The sequence below is a fragment of the Thunnus maccoyii genome, chromosome 3 (assembly GCF_910596095.1).
Source record: "Thunnus maccoyii chromosome 3, fThuMac1.1, whole genome shotgun sequence".
Taxonomy (NCBI): Eukaryota; Metazoa; Chordata; class Actinopteri; order Scombriformes; family Scombridae; genus Thunnus; species Thunnus maccoyii.
This window is the reverse complement of record NC_056535.1, coordinates 6,031,265-6,043,707: the sequence shown is the minus strand read 5'-3', so window position 1 is coordinate 6,043,707 and position 12,443 is coordinate 6,031,265. Positions and strand designations below refer to the sequence as shown.

Below are 12,443 nucleotides of genomic sequence, written 5' to 3'. Positions count from 1 at the left end.
AGAAAACTTTATGTTTGTCATTAGGGTTTAATGATGTCACCAGGGATAGCACAGTTTGGACTTGAGCCTTAAAATTCAAAACAGAATGGTGCTACCACATTGCATTATGGGAGATGTAGGATTCAGGGGAATTTTGGTGCGTGACACATACTAGATACCAAAAATCAGGATATCTCAGCTTCTGGCACTTCAATTTAGACCATTCTTTTTGTAATTTTTCTTTTTTGAGTCCCCCAACTTCATGAAAGTGAAACATTAAATTGCTGGAGTACCCCTTTAAAATATACTGTACATTGTAAAGGTGTATTACACTTGTTTTTAAGCAAGTATTTCAAACAGGCAAATTTAAAATGGTCAGTATAGAGTGAAATATTACATCACCCCAATAAGATATATTGTAAAATCCATAATAACTTAAAATTATTGTTTTATGTAATCATCTATTTTATAATCACAAGATTAAGAATAATTAGATAATTTTATGGATTCAAAAATACTGTATCATGGTGCACCAAAAGGCTCCAGTTACTGTGATATATTTTGTTACTGTATGTCCATGGAGAGATTTTGATGCAGTCCTTGGATGTGGTGAGAACACTTGCAGAACAGCAAAGAGAAAAAGCTGCATGGAGCCTCACTGAGTAATGGTTAATGGGGTTTGCTGTGTTTTATCTTTAGTCATGGCCAAACAGACCGGCTGCTGAGTAAATTCAAAGTGCTAATCAAGTACTTTTCACCTCAGCAGGGATGATAAAGGCTCCTGAAATCAAATTATTCAACTTCAGACAAGTTTTTGAGGAACAGAGGGTGATCTTGGTGTCCTGCCACGGTTGACCCCTGAGATGTGATGTGTGCTATATGTGATAACTTTTGCCAGTGTTAGTGTGTGTCTGTCTGAATGAAGTGCGAAGTCTGGCCCAGAAGCCTAATTGCAGATAGGGGTCACCCATTGGGTGTCACCACTCTAGCATGACTCTGCTCTGACAGCAGGACTGTGTGCACAGTGTCTTGCCAGGCTTTGCATATATACAAAGCAGTGTTGTTGCTTGTCAAACAAAGTGGTGGGGAATTTGCATAGTGGTTTCGCTGCTGGTGCCCTTCACTCGCCCTGTGCCACTTCCATCACACATTTCAACCTCACAGCACCTGGACCATTGTGAACTCAGTTTAAAATTTATTACATATTTCTCTTTGGCATAACACAAATTGATGTCGTAAGTGATAAATGAAATGGCAGTATCTGTAGCAGTGTGAAAGAGATGCTTTGTTTTCCTGAAATTCTATCACTGCATATACTTGTGCGTCAGTATTCTCACTTATTCCTAACTATAATTTACACAATGACCAACTGCTGTGATAAATAATGAATCATTAAAGATTTAAACCATTGAAGTATAAATTACTGTTGAATATTTAAAATTAGGGAATTCTTATTGTTGCTGCTGTAGCTGAAAGATGGATTCGCTTAACTTAGTCCTTTAGAGCACTTGGAGTACCATGATAATGGACAATTAGCAGATGTAATTCCTCAACACTATCTTCATTCTGGTAGTTCTGTTTTATGTTTGATATTCAGAAATATGTTTTAATGTCTTTACTCTAAATAAATTAGGGATGCACGATAATATCAGCATGTCATCGGTATCGGCCGATAAAGGTTTTAAAATGAAATATCGGCTCTGGCTGTGCTTCCCTCTGCGGACTGTTTCGCCCTGATGTTCCTGGTGTTTCCTCCGCAGGCTCCACTTCACTCAGCTGTCCCACAGACCCACTGCTTCTTCCCACTTTAACCTGAATAACAAACCGGGGTTCGGCGCTCCGGTTGGATCCACTCGGAGAGCCAGGGCTAGTCGTCTGTGCTTCCCTCCGGCCATGCTGCAGCTAACGCTCCGCTAGCCTCCCAGCTAGCACCGGCTCACCATGTGGATCCAACAGGAGCACTGAGCCCCGGTTTGTTATTCAGGTTAAAGTTGGAAGAAGCAGCGGGTCTGTCGGGCAGCTGAGTGAAGTGGAGCCTGTGGAGGAAGTACTAGGAACATCAGGGTGAAACAGTCCGTGGAGGAGCTGCTGTGTTCGGCTGCACAGATAGGAAACACCTCAGCTGACAGGATGTACCACTCTGTTTGAAAAAACGTATTCTCCTTCTTCTTCTTTAACGGCAGTTGGCAACCAGCGTATTAGGTATATAACCGCCACCTTCTGCTCCAGACTGTGGACCAGAGATTAAATCCTACCCATTAATCCTGTCGGTATAATAAACTCAAAGAAAACTCTACTGTTTGACCCACTTGGCAGGATTATTAAAGTTTTAATGCTGAGCTCCTGAACTTCAGGTGGAAAAATTTTATGCATATATCAGCCATCGGCCAAAATGAGTTGGAAAATATCGACATATTGGATATTGACCAAAAATCCTATATCATTCATCCCTAAAATAAATGATATTTGGCTCAGACCACCTGTGCTGCTGCTCCAAAATTAAGAAGAACAGATTTGAACGTAAAATTCAACAGTCCCAGATGCGTTACATTAAAAGGACATTTTTGCCATGGTGCCGAACTGTATTGCCAGCTTGGAAGTAGAGTAATGTTTTACAGAGCTTGAAAACACATGCCAGAGCCTTTAAATGTGCTGGCTCCCCCTTACTCTCTTTCCTGTTATCTCCCTTCCCTCTCATGTGTGACATACACACATACAACCTTGTGCTGTATGTTACACAATAAAAATGTTTAGCATCTGTTCCGGTGATCATTAGAGCACTTGTTCTTTAAATGGATGCCCAATAATAGCTGTCTTTTCTGTAGGTCGACTACAATATTTAGTCTTATCCTGCTGGTTGGTTGTAAAATCATAAAACGTAAGTGAAAGCAGGCCACTGACACAAATGAGTGAACCGCAAATAATGGAGCAAACAACATCCTGGTTTCACACATGAACTGTGTGTTAGGCATGCATGCTATAATTCTTCCTAGTTAATTGTATTTATGTTTTTCTGTATATCAAAGAACTGTGTTTGCATGCATGTACAGTATGTGTGCATGTCGGAGCAGGCTTGTTTGGTTATGTACCTGTACGGAGAGGTGCGAAATCATAAGAGGTAGCTGTGAACCCCTTTTGTTGAAGATTAATTGCCTTAATTGCGTTAGCACTCCATAGTGGCTCCAGCGGAAAGGGAACTAGTGTCACCAGCTGGGTAATCCATCTTCATAGCAGCAGCCCCCTTTTTTCTGCAGGAGACCAGTGGAGGGAGGGGATGTCTTATCTACCCCAGACAACCCTGCAGGGACGAGGTTTAGATGACATCAGCTGGAACAAAGCAGCTGAGAGCGCAGAGCAGAACAGGTCTTGCTGATGAGTGTGTAAGTTGGCCGTGTCAGCCACAGAGAGCAGCCTAAAAAACATGCCATTTCAATATGTCACTAACAGGGAGAAATCAAGTTTGTTAGGCCCCTCACACCAGGCACACTCAATCAACTGTCCTCTCACGAGCCACCGCAGGATATGCTGACGTCCTGATGTTCTGCCCTCCTGCATTAAACACCATCTTTTAAAGACCTTGAGTATTTATCTCTATCGGCTTTGGCAGTCATGCAAATATTTGTGCTGGATCTTTCAATCCTTTGAAGAAGGTGTTTACGCCTGGGGGGAGGCATTAAAGTGCTTTGGGTGTGGCTGGGACAAATCCCCCCACTTTTGTTTCCACGGCACCCTGATGCAGCAGCGTGTCTCTTCAGCTGCACAGAGAGGATACATGGTGCCTTGTGTGTGTTTCGGTGCAGATTGCAAATGAAGTTTTATCTTTTTACTCAATATTATTCATACAGCCCCCCCCCCCACACACACACCCCTCTTTCCACTCCATTCCTTTCCTCCCCAAGGAGCTGATGGACAGTCAAAAGTTCAGCATGCCCAGGTACCCATGGCAATTCCTTTTAGTAAGCTCAGTCCAAAAGGTCATACATCTAAAATAGGTTTGAGATATGGCAATGTGATGCAGATGCTTTATGCTAAAATTTTATTTTCTGTTATTGTGCTGTGTGATTTTTTTTCTGGGTTAGGCATCACACCTCTCAAAAAACATATTTTGACTGGGAAATAAATATGGACCCTACTGGTGGCTGGATTCCCAGGGAAGCTAATTTTAGTCCTTTATGTGTATTATAATTGCTGAGGGGAGTGGTACTCCAAGAACAAAGGGCACCTGGCAAACTGCTGCCAAGTCAAAATGCCACCTCGTCTCCTGTTGTGTCCATAAGTGCAGGACTTAGCCCACATATAATACATCAAAAATTAGTTATATACTTTGATTAATTTGTTTAAAATCCCTAATACATTGCTAAATATTGGTTAAAAGACATTTAAAGGGTTTTCGGGTTTAACAATGAATGAAATTAACATTCTTTGAGCCAACTACTGATCATATCAATTGTGATATTCAGAAAGGCAAAAGGAACACAATTTAGGAAGACCATGGTACCATTTTTTCATTTTATATTCACTTTCCAGATTAAAATAAAAATATCAAACATTTCAGTTTGCCTAAAACAGCTGCGGATGCGCTGAGGTGTCTCTGCTACAGTCTGTGAAACCGTCTGCTCTGATGATCAGACTTGAATGGGAGAAAGAAATTGTTCTCTGATTGCTGAAAATGGTCCTGATGGTTCTTTAAGGTACTGTAATGATTTATTTGGCACCACTATTTACAATATTCTACAGATATCAGCTGTGGATCTCTGTGTTTTTTATGTCCTTTAGAAGGTGATATAAAAAAGCCCTATCCCAAATATTCTCAATTTCTCTACTGACTTCATGCCAGAAATTATTATTAGATACTATTAAATACCTACTGAAATATTGAAATATTTGAAAGTGTGCACCAGTGTTTGCTGTAGCACACATTGTGCACTTGGAGATGTAACAATTTGAGTGACATCTTTGAACAAGGTGAGTACAGGAAGCTTGTTGCCAAGGTAACATCTGATCAAAGTTTTATCAGCTCCTTTTTACCCCAGATTAGTGGTTTCAAACAACTACAAATGTACAGTCCCACTGCACACACAAAGAAACATAAAGGAAGGATGCTACTGGAAGGAAGGTGAAGCTACATATCTCCAAAACATTGGACATGTTAAGATTCACATATCAGTCAGAGCTTTTCCTGTATTTCGAGTACAAATGCAAAATCTGTATGTATTTTCTACAATAACATCAATTTGACTTGCTTCTATTAAATAGATAAGGTTAGGTCTTGATACATTTAATAACACTGAACATAAAATATTCATTGCTAGTAAGAAATCTCACAGCAACCATTGTCTTAGTGGCTTTATTGGTCGGTTTGGCCGTGCAATGATAAGACAGAATTCTAATCTTGTTGGAAAACGCTCCCCTCCTCAGTGGTTTAAAGTATCTAAATCAGCGCTGCCTTATTCTGTAAGTACATTCATGGTGGCTCAGTACAAACAAGCTGCATCTTTATCACACGTTGCAAGTAAATCACAGTTTATTCAGATGGGATAGCCATGGGTTATAGAAAACACTACAATTAGCAGGCTGAAGGCTAGAAATGTTCACATCACTATCCTCTGGCTAGATGGCAGGAATTTTTGGCATCACTGGCCAGAAGAGTTGCTGTGATACGATGTGTCCACAAGACTTCCTCAAAATAAGATGAAAGTTTCCTGGTTATACAGTGAAATTAGTAGAAATTAAAGTAGAAATTAAGTCAACATTAGGTAAATTTATCATATGCTACGTACCATAAATTTGGCCATGGTTCACATGTTTTGCCTCAATTCTAAAAATTTAGTTTTTTGAGTTTAATTTATCAACGATGCAATATGTTACCACATGTCATATATAGTAAACCTGACTATTCTACCTATATTCAGCTTTGTTAGTTTTTTGTGTCCTGACAATGTGGGATGTGTATTTTTGCTTTAAAGAAACTGAAGTACTTAGAAAAATTACAGCAGATGCATCATTTTATATATAAAATTAATAATTTTTTGACATCATATTGGTATTTGTAAATCTGTATGAAACAGAAATAAAGCCAAACCAGGCTTGAAAGACCGTTAAAAATGAAATAAAAGCACAAAATGGCTCAAAACATAAAAACAACTATCATTTTTTGAGCCACATATCTGATTGCACAGTAATTCCATGTTTAACATGTCCAAATTAACCTCCAGCCTTGTCAAGAAGAAAACACTATCAGATTGTGATCTCGTTGAGAAAGTTGACCCACATATCAACCCCCGCTTCCTCTCATATTTTTTATCACTTGTCACAAATTGAGCTCATACGTTCGTGTGACGTGAGGCCTCTTTAATTCTGCTTTTTACTTATGCCAAACTATTGACACGCACATTTAAGAGCAAGTGTGGCTCATGATTCAGTGAGCATGAGAAATCTCTCTCCCTATATGACTCATTTCGTCATTTCGTGCCTTGAAATCATCTGCTAGGTGTGTTTACAGCTTTAAGTAGTGTGTGTTAATGTCTGAGCTGTAGGTGCAAACTTAACATGACACGTTTTTGAGTGGCTCACTGAGTTTAAGTGAGAAGACACAGGAGGATGTGTATGTGGCCTGGATGTTGATTAGTCCATTAGTCTGTAGCGAGAGCAACACTTGCTATAGCTGGATTGGCCAGATCCTATCTGTAGTCATGACCCAGTGGTACACTGTTCTTCTTGCATATTATGCATCCCTCCTACATTGGCAAAGCAAATAAGCATGGCTGTCACGTAAATGAAGAGATGTCTCGCAGAGTGATCTCCATTTATAGGCCCATCTGCTCTGCCAGACGCACTCCAGAAAGAATAAGTGTCAGGAGAACACCAAAACTGCGAAAGAGACATAGCAGTGAACTTTGCATTAATTTACTTATCGCATATCTTGCTATCTTTCCATGATGCCTTTGTTCTGTTTCAAGGAGATTTTAATAAAGAGTCTCATCAAATGTCTCAGGGCTTAATTTTTATGAAGACTTAAAATTAATCAGTGCTGCATGGAAACAGGTGTATTAATAAAGGTGGTGATTAAATGATCTGTGTGAACGGATGGCCCAGCACTATTTCAGTCTCCTAATTCGTAGGCTGCATGCTGTTATACTTATTAAAAACATTGTTTGTCATGTTTAAATGTCACTTCACATTTTTTGCTCATCAGATCTCTAATTTCCTCATTTGACTCTAATTGAACATCTGCTTGTGAAGTGGAGTTCTGGCTCTCTGTGGAGGTTAGCAGTGTGAGTGAGCAGTGCCAGGCCTGAATACAGAGAGCTTATGTGCCCAGAAGGACTTGTTTCATTACTTTGCCTTGAGGAAAGGTTTACTACCTGACAAGGCTGCTGTGGACAGCTGACTGGTGCTTTTCATTTTGTCTTTGCCTACACCTCTCCACCCTGGCTGTAGCTAAAAAAGCCACATGAAGGAGTGCGGTCCCCCTCGCCTGAGAATGGGAGCAAACCGAGGATTAGTGCTTTGCTGATCCTGGCAGCTGCAGACAACAACCAACACTGTTCAGAGGTGCCTGCTAGCACACACACATCCGCATAGCAGATTAAATGTTTTATTTATCCAAACATGTCTCAGAGTTAGAGCTGCTCAGGAGGCAGAAATAATCTCGTTGGTTGGTTTAAACCTCAGTGGGCAGAGCCAAAGTCCTACATTTCTTTTGGAGGGGATTTTTAGGTAAATGGCTAGCTTAGTAATCAAAGTAATAATAGAGTGTGTTATTGACAAAAAAGTGTAATTTTTTTATTATTCATCATGACCATTGCATTCATGATACTGGGAAATCAGTAATGACATTCCAAGATGTCTTCTGCCTTGTCTTTTTTCATGCTGTGTGTCCAACCTTTGGCCATTGGCTGCCCCAAAAGTCACTTCACTGCAGATGAATATGAATCACTAGTTTGATATATTTGTGGCTGTAAGCGGGGGCACTGCACCATGTGTTTGACATGCTGTGATCATCAGATAAATTTGGATTAGATGAGAGTGGCCCATGATCTTCACATTGCTCACTGTGGTCTAGAAAGGGTGGATTAAAGGCATTTGCCTTTCCCATTAGCAACATCATTTCAAGTGGGCTGCACAATAGAAGATTAGCAACATTAGCTTAGCAACCGTAACTAGGCGCGTAGGCCTTTCAAGCTTTGTATTTCTCCAATTGTTGGAACTGTGTGCATGGGGCTGTAGATACTCTGTACATAAAGAGTTTCAAGGGTGGAGGGTTTTTTTTAGCCTTTGCAAAACCAAAAACACAAGTGTGTTTTTTCATACACAAAAGTGTAATGAAGAATTAAACAGTATGTTGTTTGTTGTATGTTAGTATGCCTAAGTAGAAGGCTTATTACCTACTATAGTAACCTTGTTTTGTGTTACTGTCAATGCCAAGGAGTATTTCATATTATATTATGTTGTGGGGTTATGGATTGTTTAAAAAAAAGGCCCATTCACAATAGAAGATCCATTCCAGCTGGCAAAATTGACGACCACTAGCTAGAAATGACAACCTTGTTTTTGTCTACCTCTGTCTGAAATCAAGGGCCTGTTGTTCCAAATATTAACGAGAATTTCAAGTGTTAAGCCCCAATTATCATTGTGAACTGCACATATACTGTGTGAGAATGGAAAGCTTTACAGGCAACAGTAACTAAGGGTGCAGAGCTTAGCATATAGTCAATTAATTATTAGAGGTAAGTTTTCTAGACTTGAATCTTGTAGATAAATGCTGAGCTTGGGAACCATAGTTTGTCTTTACAACGCTACAGATTTTCTTTTAAATACATTACAGTAGCATTTTGTTCAAACAATAAAAATTCTTCTGTACCTCTTGCTACAGTATATGTAGTGACAAAGCCATCCAGTTGTCAGTGGTGTTCTAAAATTAGCCAGAAAAACTGTAGTTCTTAACTCTGCTCAATGACGTTGAACTGACACACTGAGAACAGTTGACTATATAATGTGTGAATACACTTTCATGTTTTTGCCGTGAATTTATTACTTAACAATTCAACATGCCTCAGATGACTCTTTGACATTTGGTGTGATTTACGTTGAGGGGCACATACTTGATGGGCAGACTGTACATCGGCCTTTGCTTTTCAGTCAAGATTATGGGCATTAATTGATTTTGTTGTTGTATTTAGAGACCATCAAATTAATAGATCAATTCACTTTCCAGCCATATGACTGTAGGTCCCACTGCATCACTCAGAGTATAACCTTTGAGCCATTAAAGCTTCAGATCATACGATGCCATAAAATTTCAATCATCTATCTGCACCATTTTGCTAAATTAGCAGTTTTTCCTTTTTTAATGGATGAGGGGGTGGGGTGGGGGCTTCTAACACATGTTTCTGCAAAGAATCTGGTGCTGACTGACTAAACTCAAAAAAATATCATACCACAGATAAAGTGAATTCTGAGATGTTTGCTGAGATTAGGTCAGAAGTCTCTTTACCCGTCTGCATCCCATGTACTGCTAGCCGGGATTATTTTTATCTGGGAGACTGTGGCTGATATCATTTTTCAAAGTGAGAATCCGCCAGCGCAGCATGAGTAATCCATCTTGGTTCCTCTGACAATTTCCTGTGGAACATGTGTGTGCTCTTTATTCCTGAAGGGATACCTCAGCACACGAGGAGAGATGAATATCTCTGGAAGGGAATAAACCAGGAGAGCAATTTGTGATTAAAGGAATCCTCTGGAAGTACATACACAAACCCCTCTGCGGCCCAGGCTGATAAACTCCCCCTCCCCACAATGCAATTACAAACACAATCACATCATGTTCCACAGGCGAGAATTAAGACGTCCTCAATCAGCCTGCTTCATTAAGACACCTTCCTATAAAAAATGGACACTTTTACACATTTATTTTGAGAAAGTTCATTTGCACTGAGATCCTTAGACAGTAGACTGTGTGCACTTGTGTGTGTGTGTGAGAGAGAGAGAGAGAGAAAGAGAATCAGAGTGTGTTTTTTTATTGTTATTTTTTCATTATAGGCATTGATAACAAGTGGACAATATTTTCATGCCTGGGGACATTATGTAAGCAGTTTCTCCCTTTATTGTTGAAGGGAGACCAGGTACAAAAATGTGTTGTACATTTAATTTCATTTATCTCAACATTATGAATATTGAGGCTTAACTTTTGTCATTTAATAAATAAATCTAGCCACCAATTCCTGGAATGGAGCATCCAATATTCAAATGGTCTAACAAACTGTACCTAAAACTGTTAGTATTATAAGTAAGTGTACAATTCCTGCTCTATTTATCAAAAGAAAATACAAAAAAAGAGAGAAAAAATAAATTCATCTTAGCTGTTGAGGCTATGGGGAAGAACTTGCCATTTCCCTGCTTACATTATGGTAATACACACTGGTGTGCATTTCATAGAGTAAGAGATTAATACTTGCATTGCAGCCCAGCACCCCTGTCCCCTGGCCGTGTTTTTATAAAGCAACAATATTGCGAAAGAAGCTTTAATGTTAGCCAGTGCCCTGGAGACAAGTGTCAATACACAGTGAACCAAAAGGAAAGTTATTTCAAGTATTGCCTGCAACTTACTCCACTGGTAATGTAGCTGAATAGAAAAAGAGCTCATAACCCTGCTTCCAGTTGCAGGGCTTGCCTTTGTTGAGAGTTGAAGAATGAGTGCTTATTCTATGTCAATCATTCTTAATCATTTGCGCTGTCTTGAAGCAAGAGCTCCCTGCAACGGTGGTCACAAAACGCAGTTGTTATATTGTTGTTGAGTTTTGATTGAAACCTCCAAAAGATCCCTGTCAGATGGGCATTTTCTACATGACAAATGGTAATTGTCTGCAAAGCACAGTACTTTCTTACAGCTCAAAGCCTGGTAGAGTAAATTGTAATTGAGCTGCCTGATAACTTCTAACACTGAGGGAGTTATGTGTGCTCCTTTTTTTGGCTACCAGGCATTTTAATATGATCAGGCTGAGCTCTGACTCACTGGCATATTTAAAGCACAACTCCTCGCTTTTTTTTTTTTTTTTTTTTACCTGTACTTATTTCTCCCTCCTACCAACTGTCATCATTCTTACAAAGATGCACAACTCTCCAAAACTTTCCTGCAGCATCATGGATACTCCAAAGTTAAACTCAGAATGTTCAATACATTGTCCGTACAATATCTCATTTAGTTTTATTGTACACTTGTCATTTATGTAGCTCTTCTTTTGGTCTTCGATGTTCGTTGCCAGCAGCTTCCTGTCTAGATATTTGTGAAAAATGAATAATCATAGCTATCAGGTCAGGGCTAAATTTAAAGCTAAATAGTGTCATGACACACTTTTAATAATTTTGGGGTCAAATGTGTTTAAGTGTTCAGTGGCCCTGTTCTTGACTGTGTTAAAGAGATACACATCCAGGTAACAAAATACAGTGGGCATTATTAGAGAAACAGCTGTCAAGAGTTTGGTCAGATTTGGTCCACAGCCATGCTAGCATCCCTGTGAGGTTGTACAGTACTTGGGCACAATGGTGCTTTGAGCTAAATAATAATGTTGGCATGCTGACAAGTTCACAATGACAATGTTGACATGTTAGCAGATATAATGCTTACCATGTTAGTTTAGTGTGTTAGCATGCTTACATTTGCTAACTGGCAATAAACACAAAGTACAACTGAGGCTGATGGGAATGTCATTTGTTTTGCAGGTATTTGGTATTTAACCAAAATATTGGACAAATAGACATTTTAACATTTTATGATGGCACTAAGTCAAAACTCCTGATTACCAAAGTCATTACAATTTGTCCTATGGAGACCAGGAATGGCAATTCATCCAATAGTTTTTGACATATTTCACTCAACTGAAAATGTCAACATCATGGTGGTGCTAAATGAAAAGTCAAGGAAGCACCAAAGTCTTGAGGATTCCTCCTCTGGGGACCATGAATGTGTAAATTTCATGGTGACCCTTCCAATATTTGTTGAGATATTTCAGTCTGGACCAAAGTGGTGGGTTCACCTACCTACAATGCAATCCCTCGAGCCTTGTTGCTAGCATGGCAGAAAAACAAAAAGAAATGACAAGGAAAATATAGTCTATGACCAGAACTAAGCATTCATGTCATTCATGCACCAGAGTTATGGTCAGGGGTTTGGTGGATTGTAGCATTTAAATTTAGCTAGGCACAGCCTTACATTCGAAATCACCTCAGAGTTAATCATCTCCTATCATACAGCCATGTGGTAATGCTGGGATCATTTGCTGCAGCTAATGATCCGTGTGACAAGATGAGAGTCATTGGTACACGTCTGAGTACAGCAAAAATCAATATCAATTACACCTGTATCGAAGAATTGTCAGAAGTAAATGCCCAGGTGTCCCTGTTTCACCAGTGTCAGCCAATCGCTTTGTCAACTGAAAGAACAACAAAAAATCAAGAGCACACCT

At 39.5% G+C, this 12,443-nt stretch overlaps 1 protein-coding gene across 11 annotated transcripts in view; it reads left to right on the top strand.

The window, feature by feature from the left end:
- cntn4 (contactin 4) overlaps positions 1-12,443 on the top strand; it is a 204,705-nt gene that overhangs the window by 155,541 nt on the left and 36,721 nt on the right. The gene's annotated exons all lie outside the window — the stretch shown is intronic.